Consider the following 18,038-nt stretch of genomic DNA (forward strand, 5'->3'; position numbering starts at 1 on the left):
ATAATGTGATCAATCTTTTTTCAAAGGGTTGAGAGAGGCTGAGAGAGAAAAAGTTGAAGATTGTAAAACAAATGAAGCAACAAAGCTACAGTAATCAAAACAGCATGGGATTGGCACAAAAACAGACACATGGGTCAATGGAACAGAATAGAGAGCCCAGAAATAAGCCTATATACCTATGATCAATTAATCTTTGACAAAAGAGGCAAGAATATACAACAGAGAAAGACAGCCTCTTCAGGAGGTGGTGTTGGGAAAGCTGGACAGCTGCATGTAAATAAATGAAGTTAGAACACTCCCCGACACCTTACACAAAAATAAACTCAAAATGGCTTGAAGACATAAATATAGGACATGACACCATAAAACTCCTAGAAGAGAACATAGGCAGGACATTCTCTGACATAAATCATGGCAACATTTTCTTAGGTCAGTCTCCCAAGGCAAAAGAAATGAAAGTAAAAATAAACAAACAAGACCTTATTAAACTTACAAGCTTTTGCACAGCAAAGGAAACCATAAACAAAAATGAAAGAACAACTTACAGAATGGGAGAAAATATTTGCAAATGATGCGACTGACAAGGGACTAATTTCCAAAATATACAAATAGCTCAAACAACTCAATAACAAAAACCCCCCAAACAATCCAATCAAAAAATGGGCAGGAAACCTAAGTAGATGTTTCTCCAAAGAAGACATCCAGATGGCTAATAAGCACATTGAAAAGTTGCTCAACATCGCTAATTGTTAGAGAAAAGCAAATCAAAACTACAATGAGGTGTCACCTCACACCAGTCAGAATGACCATTATCAAAAAGTCTACAAATAATAAATGCTGGAGAGGTTGTGGAGAAAAGGGAACCTCCCTACCCTGTTGGTGGAAATGTAGTTTGGTGCAGCTACTATAGAGAACAGTATGGAAATTCCTTAAAAATCTGAAAGTAGAGTTACCATATGATCCAGCAATCCCACTCCTGGGAATATATCTGGAAAAGACCAAAACTCTAATTTGAAAAGATACATGCACACCAGTGTTCATGGCAGCACTATTTGCAATTGCCATGACATGGAAACAACCTAAGTGTCCATCCACAGATGAATGGATAAAGAACATGTGATGTGCACATATATATGTGTGTGTGTATATATATATATATACACACACACACATGTACATTATACATACATAATGGAATATTAGTTATAAGGAAGGGTGAAATAATGCCATATGTAGCAACATGAACGGACCTATAGATTATCATACTAAGTGAAATAAGTCAGACAGAGAAAGACAAATATTATATGACAACACTTATATGTGGAATCTAAAAAATAGTACAAATGAAGTTATTTACAAAACAGAAACAGACTCATAGACATAGAAAATAAATTATGGTTACCAAAGGGGAAGAGGGGGGAGGGATAAATTGGGAGTATGGGATTAATAGATACACACTACCATGTATAAAATAGATAAACAACAAGGATTTACTATATAGCACAGGGAACTATATTTAATATCTTGTAATAATCTATAATGGAAAAGAATTGAAAAAAATGGAATCACTTTGCTGTACACTGGAAACTAACACAATATTTCAAATCAACTCTACTTAAGTAAAATGAAGCAAAATGTTAACAGTGAGAGATTCTGGGTAAGTGGTACATGAGCATGCTATGTACTATTTTCATTATTGCCACTTTTCTGTAAGTTTGAATTATTTTCAAATAAAAATTAAGAATAAACAAACAAGGAACAGAAAAATGCTGCAGGAAACATCCTTATGCATGGCTCTGAGCACTGGTGTCATTATTTTGGGGGGAAATTTTCTAGATCCTTGGACGTGGAATTACTGGATCAAAAAACAGTCACATGAAAAAAGTTTGGTTGATATTGCTGAATTACCAGGCAGTTTTTGCTGCACCACATTTCTTAAGATAGAACATGGTTAAAATTAGCATCACTAATGGAGACTGACAATAGAACCGCCAGAGGGACGTGTTGGAGGCTGGTGGGGCCTGGGTCTCATTTTCAAAGGCCCCTTAGGTGCCCCCGTGTGCCTTGTAAGTTGAGCAGGGGCCGCAGGGACAGGCATCACAGGCCTGTTAGTGTGCTTGGGCTGCCGTGAAGAAGTGCCACACGCTGGGGGCTTAAACAACAGAACTTTATTGTCTCACAGTTTCAGGGGCCAAACTCTGAGATCAAGGTGTCCGCAGTGTTGGTTCTTTCTGAGGGTTGTGAGGGAAGGGTCTGTTTTTCCAGGCCTCTCTCCTTGGCTTGTAGACGGCCGTCTTCTGTTTATTCACATCATCTCCCCTCTGTGTGTTTCTGTGTCCGGATTTCCCCCTTTTATAGGGACACCAGTCGTACTGGATCAGGGCCACCCTGATGATCTCACTTTAACATGATTACCTCTGTAAAGACTCTGTCTCCAAATAAGGTCACATTCTGAGCTACTGGGGACTGGACTCTAATATATGAATTGGAGGGGGGGAGTGGGCTCAGTTCGACCCACGGCGGTCGGGGTGTGTCTGCTTGTGAGCAATCCTGAGTTCCTCCAGGCTTACCTCCCATCTGCTTTGCGCCCTGTGTCTGGACTCCATCACTTTTGGCTGCATGTCTTAGCTTCCTTTTTATCTAGTTCTGCTCACGTTGGCAGCCTGGCTTGGGGTTTGTTCTCCTGGCTCTTATGAGGCATTCCCTTATGGTAGTCGCCCTCAGAAACACTGAAGAGGTCCTGCAGGCTGAGAAAGAGCTGAGGGCTGCACAGCTCAGCTGGTGGCCAGAGCCGGGAGAGAGAGACGAAACCTGCATCTCAACGGCACCTCACTTTTCTCTGCATCCTCTCTGCTGCCCAACATCCATCACTTGTCACTGTTTGTGAATCCAGTGCATGCTGAATATTGTTTTCTGTTCCTGAGTACAGCCCCACCAGCAGATCATATCCCGTCTGTTCATTGCACCCCATTTACTCAGCCCCTGCTGGGAGTAAGGCACCATGGCAGGAACTCTGTTGAGGGCTTTAAGAGACAAAAAGGGAATCAGACTCAGGACAGCATCAAGCATAAAGATGATGGCAGACAAGGGAAAAGATGTGTGTGCAGATACGACATCGAATCAGCAGCGGTGAGGATGTGCTCTAGGCTAGACCACAGACTGGGAGATGCAGTGGCCATCCTATTTAAGAAGAATCAGTGAAAAAAGAGCAGAAGCCTCTGAAACAGCCCAAGCCAGCCCAGTCAAAGCTCTCCCCTTGAATCACGTTGGTAAATTTGCAACCAGTGATTTATACATGTCACCACTCTGTTGCCTCTTCCCTCTTAACTTTGCATTAAACTTTGCATTAAAACAAGCCGCGCTGAATCAGAGGAACGCAGTGCAGGGACTGAAAGGCTTTCTTCCCTTTGGGGCCTGTTACTTTATACCAGAATTCTGATTAAAACTCTTCCACTCGACTACATCTCCCTCTGGGCTAACTAGTGAGTCAACAAGTGGGTTTTAGGTGACATATCTGTGCAGGGACTCACACTCCACCACCTCCCAGGACGCTCCAAGTGTCCTTTAACACAGCTTGGCCTCGAGCCATCCTGTGGGCGTTGCTGTATCAAAATATTTTCTTTCCAACTGAAAATCCCAGTAGCTCAAAAATCATCAAAATGTAATGAACCAGATGAAAGTCTGATTTAACATCCATCCCTGCAAACTGAACACCTAGGTGAGGAAGGCAAGGGCTGGGGGATTCCTTCAGGATGGAAGGAAGCCAGTGACCCAAGGCAGCCACTCATCCTTGGACAGCAGAGGATGGAGGGCTGACACAGCAAAGGTCCAGACGTCACTCAGGATGTTGGGGGGGGTCATCCTGGGGGAGTCTTAGCAGCTGAGGAAATGAAGCTATGGAAACTGGAATCACCCTTCTGTCCATCCTAGTCGCAACCCTTTTTTCCTGCCGCTCACCTTCCCCTCTGTACTGGGTTGAATAGTGTCCCCTCCAAGTTCATGTCCACCCAGAGCCTCAGAAGGTGACCTTATTTGGAAATTTGCAGATAGTTATGATGAGATCTCACTGGAGTAGGGCTGGAGCAGGGACGCCCAGTGGCTGGTGTCCTTATAAGAAGAGAAAGTGGGTGCCCAGACACGCAGGGAGAAGGCCATGGGATGATGGGGGCAGAGACTGGAGGGACACATCTATGAGCCAGGAGTGCTAAAGGCTGCTGGCAACACCGTCACATACCAGGAAGAGGCAAAGAAGGATTCTCTCCAGACCTCTAGGTTCACGACCCCGCTGACACCTTAATTTTGGACGCCTGGCCTCCAGGACTATGAGAGAAATAAATGTCTGTTGTTTCCAGCCACTCAGGTGGTTGTCATTTGTGTCGGCCACCGTGGGAAAATCATACAGCCTCTTAGAAGAGGTGCAGCTGTTTGGGGATAGTTTAAAAGATCCGAAATCTCCTTTTTATCTTGGGTGGCCGTGGGAGGTCTCTTGGCTTGACCTTGTTTGCACTCACAGGTGAGTTGTGTCGCGGATCACAGGCCGGCTTGGGGACTGAGGCTGTGGAACTGTCGGGTTTATCTCAGAGGCGGTGGGTTAGTTTGTGTTTCTGTCATCTGTGGGCCTCGCTGGAGCTGAGGCTCAAATGGATCCCATGACAGAAGCAGCTACTCAAGGACTTAATGAAGTCCTTGGCCCCGTGTCTGGTGCCACGTCCTCATCCCTGCTTTTGGGATGAGGAGGGTTTGGGTGGGCGGAGATGTGCAGAGCAGAGGTAGGGGTGTCATGGTGAGCAGGGACCCTCCACGTTAGGAGGAGGGAAACACCATCAGTGTTGGGAGGCCAGGATGTGCGGGAGGGCGGAGGGCCTGGGGAGTCACTGGAGGCAGCTGACCTGCCAGAAGAGGTACTAAAAACTTGTCTTAGCATGAGTTTGCAGGCAGGTGAGGGGGAAGCCTGCAGGCAGGGAGAAAGAAAAATCCACGCAGACAGCTGATTCCCCCAAGTTCTGTGACGCAGCTCCGTTGGCTCCTGGGAACATCACCCACAAGACAGTCCCAGCTGGAGAAAGGCAAACGGGGCCTAGAACCTTGCCGCTCAGGGTTCCGAGTTCTAGTTCTTGGTCTGTTGTTTCAGCAAGTCACGCCGACCTTTCCATGCCTTTGTTTCCTTCCTGAGAATAACAAATCAGCCACTATCGTGTCCAGTTTCAAGCGGCGCATAAATGATTGTAAAGCAGGCTGGAAATGGAAATTACTCAGAAATGATAAATGGTGGTTCCCACGATCCTGCCAGCCTGGCCCTATCTTCCTGCTGCAAAGCTCTCCGCTGGCTTTTCTCTGAATATTTGACAACAAATAGGTTTCACTTTTTTTTATTTGATTAAACACAAGCTTGATCTCTATGTGGAAGTAAAGATCCCGGTTTATTTTTCCCTCTCCATGTGCTTCCCAGCTCCCTCTTTGAGGACACACCTTCTACCGCCATCAGCCTCTCAGAAGTGGCAGGGAGTATAGTAGTGGTGTATGCACATAGTTGTGATATTTCGCAGAAATCAGATGCTACAAAGCTCTGCGGTCACGGGAAGGTGTGGAAAGACAAACTTGGACTCTGTGGGGCTGGATCCTGCTTGGGGATCGTGCCGTGGGTGTTACCATTAGATTGGTCTTATGCCAGCTGCCTCACTTAATTTTTGTTGTTGTTGACAGTTCTTTTATTATTTTCATTTTTAAAAATGGATGTGAGATTCACATAACATAAAGTGAACCATTTTAAAGTGAACAATTCTGGGGCATTTAGGATATTCATGGTGCTGGGCAACCACCACCTCTGTCTTGTTCCAAAACATTCACACCCTAACCTTGTGTATTAAGCCGTGGCTCCCACCCCCTCTCCCCTGCTGCTAGCATCCCCCAATCTGCTTTCTTTCTCTATGGATTTACTTCTTCTCGACATTTCATGTAATTGGAGTCATACAAACTGTTGTGTCAGTCTCCTTTCTCTCAGCATAACGTTTTTGAAGTTCATCCACAGTGTGCCGTGTATCAGTACAGGCAGACCTCAGAGATATTGGGGATCCGGTTCCAGAACACCACAAAATGTGACTGTCACAGTAAAGTGAGGCACACAAGTTTTTTGGTTTCCCAGGGCATATAAAAGTTATGTTTGCAGTATAGGTAATCTATACTGTAATTATACTGTCGTATAATAATGTATACAATAGCGTTATGTCTAAAAAAAGGTACATACGTCAATGAAAAAATACTTTATTGTGAAAAATGCTAAGCGTCATCCGAGCCTTCAGCGAGTTGTAACATCAAAGATCACCGATCACAGGCCACCGTAACAACTATAATAATAATGGAGAAGTGTGAATATTGAGGAAATTGCCAAAGTGTGACACAGAGACACAAAGTGAGTAAATGCTGTTGGGAAAATGGTGCTGACGGACTTGCGCGACACGGGGATGCCACAAACCTTCGGCTTGTAGAGAACGCGGTATCTGCGAGAGGCAGCAAGTGACGCACAGCAGAGCGAGGGGTGCCGTGCTCCCTGCCTGTCTGGGGCTGAGGACGGCTGCTTCGTGTAGCTCTGCCGCGTTTGTTTACCCGCTCTTCCCATGTCGGACGTTTGGGCTGTTCCTGCCTTTTGCTACTGGGACTACTGTCGCTGTGAATATGTGCGTGTGTTTGTGTGTGTGTATATTTATTTCAGCGCCAGGTGTCAGTTTCGGGGAGGATAGACCTAGAAGTGGAACTTCTGGGTCGTATGGTAATTTTCCGTGTAACTTTTTGAGGACCCACTGAACGGTTTCCCGCGGGCGGCACCGTTTTACACGCCTACCGGCAACACACGGGTGCTCACTCTCAAGGTGGCATTTACTCTCAGGGTCAGGCAAGTGCCAACTCTGCACTTGAAAGACCCCAGGGCGAGCGCGTCCTTAAACCCACAGCCTCCGGTGCCTCGCTCTCCTCGCCCCAGGCCCGCCCTGTGCCTGCGGCTGCTCAGGCCTGTTCTCTCCATGAAGGGCCGTTGTCCATGATTGAGGTGAGGCCCAAGAACCCTTTTGGAGCCTAGGAGGAGGTCTTTTTAATTTCCCACGCGGGTGTCCAAGCACCTGCAGGGTTTACACAAAGGCTCCGGGGGTCAGAGTGTACCAGCGGGTCACCTAGTGACAGGGAGGCCCACCCTGAAGTGGCCAGGCTGGGGCTTCTCAGACTTCAGCGTGCGCCCAGCCACCTGGGGGTCTTGTTAAAATGCAGCGTCTGGTCCACCGGGCCTGAGGTTGGGCTGAGATTCTGCATTTCTAACAGGCTCCCAGGAGGTCCTAAAGCTGATGCACTGAGGACCACGCTTTGAGTAGCAAAGACCTAGGAAACAGGAAAAAAAATCACTGGCAACCTCATGTCACCATGAGAAGAGTGAGATGCAGCTGGGTCTCCAGGTCTGACTGTCTTTTTAACTCTCTTTGCTTCCTACAGAATCCCCGACTCCCGTCTGTCACATTGTTGCTGTCACGCGGTGGGGAGGCCCCTCCGACAGCCCGAGCCTCCCTGTCACGTGTCTGCCCTCCCCGTCCACGCCCCCACCCCGGGACCAGGCTCAGGTTGGCCAGGGAGGCCCTGGATTTGCCCGTTGTGGGTTAGGTACCCTCTGTGGAGCAGTCAGCACGGACAGGAGGTGGGGTCTGTAGGCAGTTGACATCCCCCCCTGGAAACATGTGGTTGGAGTGAAGGGAAACATCTTCCAGAATAAAGGAAGAACTTTCTCAGTGGAAGCGTGGAGGAGTGATGGGAAGACAAAACAATGAGCGTCCATCAGGTCGGGGAAGGTCCTCTAACCGTCGTTCCAGGCGGAGAGTCTAAAGCAGGACAGTCTTAGCGTGCCTGCTGCAAGGGGGGAAACAGGAAAACCTACTGCCTATTGGGAGCGTCTTAGCTTTGACAATTTGCTTAAGAGCATTTCTGTTTTCTATAAAATTGACATGGGAGTTTCCTCGGCTTATGTTATATTGCAACAGTGCTTCATAAGCTCTTTCCACATCATGGTGAATGCAGAAGGTGACAGCGCTTGTACAGGCACTGAGGTAGTTGGAGGCCTGCCCATGGCCAGGGTGAGGGGTCTGGGCTCTGCGTGTTCTGGGACTGAGGGGATCCAGCCCCACAACCACCTTTAACCCATCTGCCAAATGACACTGAGCTGTGGCCCCCCACTTGGGAAGTTCTATTTTCAAGGGCTGTTTCAGGTTCAAAATCTTTAGCTTTATTAAGAAAATCTGCACCATAGTATCAACTATTATTTACTAGCAAGGCAGTAATGCACGCAGTCCAAGTCTGTGTCCTTGTGGAAAAAGTCATTATCATTGAGGAAGATGGTAACCTGCCTGCTCAAAGAAGTGTAATGATTAGACACAATATTTTGTGTTAATTTTTCAGATTTGTCATGGATCCAAACACACAATCTCCTGTAGCTTTAATTTCCACTGAATCTAGTTCATCTGAGCAAGAGTTACCCTATAATGAAACAGTGTCTCCTCCTTACCTCAGTCACTTATTGCTTCTAAATGGCTTATTAAATGAAGAATGTTGCCCACACTGCAGCCACCAGAGACGGGGAGATGATTCCTGTGGTTAGATGTAATGTCTGTTCACTGGTTTATAGATCCAGGGCACAACGGAGAGTTCCATGAATCCACGTGATCTGGGAGGCCTGGCATCTGTATAATAAATCACAACTAACTGGAGAGGTTTTCAAAGCATCCCTCCCACCCCCATCACTGGCACTGGATTATTATCTCTGCTGCAGAGAACACTTCCTCTTTGGAAAAGGCACGGTAGATCTCGTTAGCAAACCCTTTTGTTTTTAGTGAACGAAGAGATAGAAAAGGATGGGGAGTCAGGTGCCAACACCATGAACCCCAACTTCTACAAAGTCCTGGGAGCAGGACAGGCTTTGATCTTTGTAAATCTTGGGTAAAGTTAGTTTATTGGGAAGGTAGGGGGACCCATGGAATAGTCACTAAGTGTCAAAACTACACATCATCCCAAACCAAGGAGCAGGAGTCATCTGATTTGGAATCACGGCCATAGGGTATATGGAGTGAATAATAGAACAGCAAAGACTTGAGGAAAGTCTACATATCTTGAAATAAAATAAAAGGCAAAATAAAAAAGTAGCAGGTAACTCTTTGTTCTTATTCCCTAATATCCCCAGCATTGGAAAGAGTATGTGGAACCTGGTGAGGGCTCAAGGAACGTTTGCTGAACAGATCAATGAACGAGCTCAAGCATTCCTCTCTGCCCCTTGTCCACAGCTCGGAAAAACATACCACAAAACGGAGGCTAAATATCTAACTCAGTTCAAATCCAAGAGCAAAATTGTGTGTTAGAAATGTGGAATTTTTTAAAACTCTAGGAAAAGACAGCATCTAGATCAAAGGTAATTGAATAACAACTTGGTAAGGTAGTGGAATGATCACCAGGCTGGGAATCAGGAAGCCTGGGTTCTATGTGACATATTTCCCATGAGACATTGATACATGATATATGATACTTTCCTCAAGGAGGCATTGAACTCAGTAGGGAAGAGAAAGAATATTGAATAAATGGAGTGGGAATAATTGGTAAGAAAACAGGAAAAATATCATAATAAGACATCAAGTCATACCATACAACAAAACAAATTCCAGTTGTATTAAAAAGTCAAATGAGAAAGTGATAAAAGTGGTAAGATGTAAGAAAATAGTGTGTGCTTATTGAGCTCTTGGGGCGAAAGTTTTGTTCAAACTTTATTTTGGAGTAGTTTGGTTTTAAGAGCTCTGGAACCTTATTTTCATATTTTTGTTCAAACTGGTTTTTTTTTTTTGGATTAGTGAGGAAATTGTACCTGTAAGATAAATTGAAAAACACACAGAAAAGACACAGACTAATGTCCATCTGGACCAGGGTCTACCCAGCTCCTGCCCCCCTTTCCTGCCTTCAGAGGAGCCCTTTCTAAAGTCTTTTGGTATAATAGATGTCACATCTTATAAATTACTTAGAGACTTGCAGTTTTCATTCAGCGTGGTGCCTTGGAGAGCTATCCATTTTTGTACCTACTGATCTGCTGCTTTTTTCTAGCCTGCTCCATGCAGAATATGAAGATAAACAGGGCAGCACCTTGAAAATCCCGAGGGAAAGTGACTTGCACCAGAACCACAATGGAATTCTATGCTGAAAATATCCATCAGTATCCACCCGCTTACAGGCATTTTCAGACATGCAAGAACACAGCATACTTTCCTGTGTTAGGAGTTAGTAAAGGGTGCGCTCCAAGAGTAATGAACAAGCAGGCAACAAAGTGGGAGGGAAACACAGGAGGAGGTGGAGCCGCCCAGGGGCTTAACCTGCCCTCTCGTTATATTGTTATTGTTCTGTCTCTCTGTCTCTGTCTCTCTCTCCCCTCTCATATTTCCTGTTTCTTCTCCTCTTCACAACCTTCACTCCTCATCTGAGGGTCCCCACAATGTCCCCTCACTTTACTCTACAAAGCAATCCAGTCCTCTCTGTGTCTCCCTGGCCTGCCCTGGTTCCTCTGCGGGAACTTCCCCTTTACTTTCCTGAGTAGTCAGTTCCCTCTATTGGAAATTCTTTCCTGTCCCCACTGCACTGGATGGTCATTTAACATCGTGTAGGCGTTTTAAGTCCAAGCACTACTATAAAAAATGACTCAGCCACAGGAAGCTCTTCTCTTAGCAAAACCAGCTTTCAGATTTATTTTTCTATTGTTTTTCTGTCTTCTGATTTATTATTTTCTGCTTTTTAAAATAATTCTCCATGTAACTTTTTTAGGTTGCTTTGCATTCCTCTCCCTTTGTGGGTTGGATGCCTACTTCATTTCCTTTCATTCTTCATTTTTCTTCTCTTTTAATGGATAGAATTGAAGTGTTTTCTGCTGAGCTTTGCTTAGCTCTTTCCTATGGATTCTTACTTGTGTCTTACCTGGGACCATTTCATTATTGTTTTCCAGATGTTATATACATCTGTTTGTCATTCTCTTTGACTCAAGGAGAACTTAAGAGCATTTTTTCCCCCTTCCAGACGGAGAGTTTTTTGTGTGTTTTGATTTGTTCTGGTGTTCCTGCATTGTGATCATAGAAAGTTTTCTGCCCTGTTTTTGCTTTCTGGGGATATTCTTTTTGGCCTGAGTCCAGTTTTTATGATAATTTCATGAGCACTGGAAGATATTTTCTTTATTTGCAAGTGTGAATGTATTTGTGTATATGTAAACCAGACTTACTTTATTATTTACTTAATTAATTTATTAATTATGCTGTTTTGGTCTTTGTAACTTATTTATTCACCTGCTTTATGTGTCAAGAACAGACAGTTGTGCACAGATGTTTAGAACAGTTACCTTTATTGCAAAAGTGCACCATTTAATTTAATAAAGTGCTCATTTTTGTTTTTTGAAAAACACTTTTGGGGTCTTCAGCCTGTCTTGAGTGATATTAAGATCACAACCCTTGCTCTTTTTTAATTTGTACTTGAGCTTCAGAAACCTTTTGTTCAAAAGTCAAAAGGCGTTTCAGTCTTTGTGAGGCACTTTGTTCTTGGAATGGCTCTGTGTACGGCTTAGAGTTGGCTTTTGCTTTCGTCATCCAATCTCTTCCCTCCTTCCCTTTCTCCCTCCCTTCCGTCCCTTCTTCCTTCATGGTTGAGTTAAGCTCCTTTACTATCTGTTAATAGTAGGTAGATTTGATCTTACTTTTTCACATTATTTTATATTGTTTTCAATTTTGATGCCTTGTTGGTCTGTTTCCTTTGAAAATATTCTTGAGGATTGTGATTTTATTCTAACAGTTACTTTTAACATTTCACTGGAAGTTAATACCCTTGGTCCTCTACTTTTCACACAGTGTATGTTTGTTACCCAGAATAAAGTACAGTTGTTCCTCTGAATCCGCTGAGGATTGGTTCCAGGAGCCTGGGAAGATATGAAAATCCACCGATGCTCAAGTCACTTATGTAAGACGGCCCAAGACATGGAACACAGTTGGCCTCCCACGTCCGTGGGTTTGGCCTCGGTATCCATTTGTGGTTGGTTGAACCCTGGATGCAAAACCCATGGATACAGAGGGCTGACGGTAACAATAGAGTTAGTATCTTTACTTTTTTCTTTCCTCCCGTATACCCAGTTTTAGTCAGTAATACCCATCTGTCTTAGTATTTATCCTTGTAAGGTAGATATGTTTATATTTCTACCATTTCATTTGTCAGCTGTAATGAGTGTTTGTCGTCTTCCAGCTCTTTCAAATGAGGCGACTGGCAGACTTACCCTGCCTTTCACCTTCTCATGCTCTCCCGCCCGGGACTGTGTCTGTGTCCTTTCCTCACTGTGGTGGCGTGTAGCACTTCATTCCGTGCTGTGGCCCTAGTCTGCACGTGTTTCGGTTAATTTTACAATTAAATATGTCCAGTGCTCACCACCAGGTTCTCTGCCTGTAGTTTTCTAATTGCCTTCTGGTTGGCTAAAGTTTGTTTTTCTAGGAGCTTTTTCAAGAAGGATTTATGATAATGATGTTTTCTAACTTCTTGCAATTAAAAAAAAAGTACCCTTTATACTTGAAGGACAGGTCAAATTTTCCCCATGAGTACCTTATAAATGCTGCTCCTTTATCTTCTGGTTTTAAGTGAATAATCTGAAGACAGACTGATTTCTTAGTCTAGAATATTTTTCTTTTTCTAAAGCCCAGAAATTTTACTATGATTAAGGTTTGGTAGTAACACTCCTAGGTCAACTTTTTCCCTAGTACACAGTGTACCCTTTCAACTTTGCAGATTACATTGTTCTTTTTTAATTTCATGAACATTTAATGGATTATGTCGTTAAACATTAGCTTTGTTACATTGCTTTGGGTTTCTTTAGGATTCCAATTACATACATGTTGAATCTCCTTTACCTCTTTTCCAGATCTATCATTTTTAACAAAAAAATCTTTTCTATAACTTTGTTTTATAATATTCATGTTTCTCATTATGATATTTCTTCCTGAGTTTCCAAAGTATCAAGACTCATTTCTGCTTCTTCCAATATTTATCCATTTCTTCTTTCTTGGAGTATGCCAGCTCCTGTTTTCTTTCTTTCTGTTGAATAATCACATCTTCCCTAGGTCCCTGTGTTTCTGGTCTTCCTTGTAGAGATAATTGCCACATTGAATATTTTAAAATTTGGTGAAATACTTTGTTGAAATTTTTATCTGTTTGATGGCAACATTTTTCTGGTGAGCATTCTTCATCTTTGATACATTTTGTTTCTCTTTTCCCCATTATCTCCCAGCTCATCTTTGTATTAATGCTATGCTAATTCCACTTTCACTATTTATCATCGAATGATATTTTCCTTGACCAGCTGGTAAGTGGTTCCTTTTTGAGGGTGGGGTACTGAGGCTAAGGTGACTTTTCAGAGACAGATTGTTTCTTGCAAATGTGGCTTTTTGTGTGATTCTTTACACCCACTCTTCCGTTCTGCCTCTTTCAATCAACTATGCTTCTGCCACTGACTCTGCTCACCTCCCATCTTTCACAACTACTGCTGTAGACAAGGGACACGTCTGATAATAAAGTGTCAGTGCTTCATCTTCAGGAAGTGCATCCTGGTGGCATTTTCTGAGTTCTGGCCAAGCTAGGTCCTCTTTCCATTCTCTGTGCTTTTCTTTTTATTTCCTTCTGTGTAGCTTCTGCTCAGTTTCAGTTGCATTTACCAGTCTTCACATATATTTTAAAGTCTGTTGATGATACTTTCAGTGAAGTTTTTGCATTGTCTTGGTAATGCTTCTTGTTTTATGATTTTGAGGAGGACAGTGAGAGGGATATAGACTTAAACAACCATGTTTACACTTGAAGTCTATCCATGTTTTTGTAAATAAATCTTTGATTTCGTTTTTCACATGTAACTAAGCCATAGGCATTTACATTTTTTCTGTAAAATATGAGCTTAAGGTCTGATGTATATTTTTTCTAGTTGTCCCAATATCTTTTATTGAGTAATCTGCTCCTTGTTCCTTGTTTTGAAATGGTATATTTATCATATGCCACAATCTTATATTTTCTCTTTTTGGGATGTCTGTTCTTTCAGTTACTATTACCACAATATTTTAACACTGAATATTTATAACCTGCCTTTTGTACCTACCTTTTCAGAATTTATTTGCTATTTTTGCTATTCTTCTAGATTTAATTCAGTAAGGTATATTTCGAATCTCCAAAATGGAAATACAATATGTATTATATACTGTGTTTTTTGAAATATGGAGTTCTTTCAATAGGAGAATAAAAATTTCTCTCTTTTGAAGCTGATATTCTATAAAGCGTAGTCTGAGAAATGCTGCTGTAGTATTTTAATGGTAAACATCCTGCTGGCTATTGGTTAGAAAGAAGTCATTTAATATGTTAAAGAAGTATTGGTCTATTCCTATTTTTCTAAATCTTTAAAAAAATCAGAAAGAAGATTAAATTTAACATCTATTGAGAAGAGTAATTTTCCTTCCTTGACCTGTGAATATAATGTATTATGTCCAGAATTTAATACTCACTATGAACCGTCTGTATTTATACCCCTATTGTAAATGATATGTGTTCAGGGCATATTATTATTTCAATATATTTCTAGATTTGAAATAATAGGATTTTTGCATCTATATTTGTGAGGTTTAGTTTGCAGTTATCTTTGTCATGTTTTGATTTAAGGTGGTTCAAGCTCCTTAAAATAAAATGAAACACTTCTTTCTTCATTATTCTCTGAAACAGTTTAAGTCCGTGGATATTATCAGTTACTCAAGAGTTTGAAATAGCCTGCTGGGGAAGTCACACTGCCCCCGTGCGTCCTTGGGGCTGCTCTTTGACATAATGTTCAATATCTTCCACACTGCAAAGGTAACAACAGTGCCAGCCACCGAACTGCCAGGGTCACGATGCACCAATTGCAGTAATTAGGGGTTGGGAAGCTTCTTAATTTTTCTTAACTTCTCTGTCTTTATCTGAACAAACAGGCATAATGACAAGACCTACATCACAAGGTTGATGAGCAGATTGATTGAGACAGTACAAACTGAAGACAGCCAAAGAGTGTCTGACACCAGCAATGCTGGATAAATGTTAGCTGCTTCCTTATTCTTGATGTATTCAGATTTGCTTCCCTTTCAAGAGTCAGTTTTAGGAAATAGACTATTTCTAGACAATTAACCACTTCACTGAGAGTTAAACATTTATTACAATACAGTGGTTCATAGTGTTTGCTTATGATTTTAAAAATCAGATTTTACATCGTGGTTGTGGTTCCTTTCCAATTCTTAATAATGTGTATTTGTGTTTTTTACTTGCTTTCCTTGATTAGCTTTGTTTGGGGTTTATTTTACTGGTCTTTTCAAATATTGGATATGTTTATCAATGCTATTGTCTTTCTGTCTTTCATTTCATTAATTTCTGTTTTTAGAGTCATTATATTTTTCGTCTTGCTTTTTCCGTTTTGCTGTTGTTGATGGTCCTCTAGTTTCTTGAGTATATTACTTATTTCATTGATTTCTATTCCTTCTTGTTTAGCAATAAAAACATATTAAGTTAGGAATTTGTCTCTAAGTGCTTAACGTTAAATTAATATAAAGAAGCATTGGTAAACTAAGGTTATGAGCCAAATCCAGCCTGCTGCCTGTTTTTGTAAATAAAATTTTACTGGAACACACACACACCCATTCATTTGTGTGCTGTGTGGCTGCCTCACACCACCACCACAGAACTGGCAGTTGCACAGATACCTGTAGCCCATAAAACTTAATGTATTGACTGTGTGGTCCTTTACAGAAAGAGTTTGCTGACCCCTATAGAAAGCATTTCATAGCTATTGATACATAATCTTGTCATTATTTTTTTCCTAAGTAGTCTATAATTATAGACCCCACAAGTTATCTAGGAAAGTGTTTTAATTTCCATGTGGTTTGAATTTTCTTGCTTATGTTTTGTTAATTTCCAGTTTTATTGCATTTGGCCAGAGAATATTGCCTGTACAACTTCTTTTTCTTTTCATTTTTTCAGCTTGACTGAGCTTTCCTTTTATCGCCTACAAGTATGGCCAAATTTTGTAAATATTCCAAAGACATTGACAGAGGAAGCATATTCTCTATAGAGAACAAAATTTGATATTTGGTGGCCTTATTCATTATTCTCTTTGAATCCTAATTCTTTCGTCTGTGTAAAAATTAAGAACTCAAGAGAAAGCCATGGTTGTGTTTTTTGTTTCTTCTTATATTTCGGATAGCTCTAGTTTGGCTTATTTTGATGCTGTGTTATTTACAAACATTCTTGGGTGCAAACACAGCAAAAGCACAGGCTTAAAAGCACCAGCTCTCCAGAAGTTTGCTCTCTTGTGGCTCTAGGGACTCCTGCCACCACTGCCACATGGCAGTCCCTGGCTAGTCTGCTGGATGAGGACATACATGGGGCCCATCCCCACTGCCCTGCTGACAGTCAGCCAACCCCCGCTGCAGACCATGACAGCTGATTACAAATGCAGAGTGAGCCTAGTTGAGACCCTCAGAAGAACTACCCTGCTGAGCCCAACCCAAATCACCAATTCACCGAATCGTGAGCTGAATGAATGACTGTTGCACTAAATTTTAGCATAGTTGGCTGCATAGCAAAGACTAACGTCTTCACTGTGAATTTTTCTTCCCCTTAACATAAATTGACTCTCTGTCCAATGATAAATCTACCTATGTATTCTATTTTAACCATACTGTTTTGCTTCTATATTTTTAAATTTTATGTTAATTTTTTTTGTTGTTGGCATCATCATTTTAAAAATTAAAGTCTGAAAAAATTAAAATCTGCTTGATTTAGCTTTTTAAACATTTTTCTGTAAAAATTATATTTTTGTGTATATATATATATATATATATATATATATATATATATATATAAGATGTACAAGATGGTGATTTGGTATACATATACATAATGAAACAAAAACTACTGCTGAGCTAGTTAACACGTCATCTCATAGAGTTACCTTCACCTTTTTTGGTTTTGGGTTATTTATTTGCTTATATTTTTGGTGATGGGTACACCTGAGATCTATGGTGGATAGTCTCTGAGAGCTGAGGGTCTCAGTCATATAACCACAAGCAGCTTAATTCTGACAACGACCACCAGTGAGTTTGGAGAAGCCCCAAAGCCTCAGCTTAGATCACAGCCCTGGCTGACACCTTAATTTAGCCTAACGTGAGACTGAGCGTAGGACCCAGGTAATCCCCCGGCCCATGGAAACTGAGGCAGTAAGTGTGTGCCATTTTAAACAGCAAGTTTGTAGCCTTTGTCACACAGAAATTGCTAGCAATGACATCTCCCTGCTTCTAAATAATATGCTTTTGTTGCTCCATATGGGCTTGTTAATTTTAGGCATCATACAGGACTTCTTTCTCTGATGGGTGAAGAGTGGTTCACTTATAACACTCATCTCATCTCCCTATTTCTTCCTCATTAGAGTTTGAACAATGGGCTAATAAGCAGGCTACTTGATTTCTTCTTTGCCCCAAGAATGAGTCTTAACTGGGTTTTGTAGCCCAAGGCCTTCTCAGGTTTATCTTTTCCTGGTTGGAGATGAGAAACAGTTCTATTTTCTAACCTGCAAATCCTGGAATTTATGGCCTCTCCAAACTCGCTTTCCATTCTGCTTGCAAAAATGGCCATTTCTTCTATGAGCTTATTTCTTTCTTATTGTGCCTTATCAAAAGCAACCATTAGCAAATATCCAGTGTTACCAACCTTCTGCCTTCCCATTTTGCTAAAACCACAAGTTCATGAGTGACACTCCCTGCCTCCTGGATTATCTCAGGTGAGAGTTTTATCAAATGCATAAAAATTCTCTAATATCAGCGTTTTTTTGGTCACTTGCCACTGCACCCATGCACATACATTTTGTGTTTTATTACAGTGGCACTTAACTTCCAGTATCAGTCTTCGAATTGTTATAAGAATCAACACCAAAACTAAATAATCAAACCTGTGCTTAT

This window comes from Vicugna pacos, chromosome 3 (assembly GCF_048564905.1).
Source record: "Vicugna pacos chromosome 3, VicPac4, whole genome shotgun sequence".
NCBI classification, from domain to species: Eukaryota; Metazoa; Chordata; class Mammalia; order Artiodactyla; family Camelidae; genus Vicugna; species Vicugna pacos.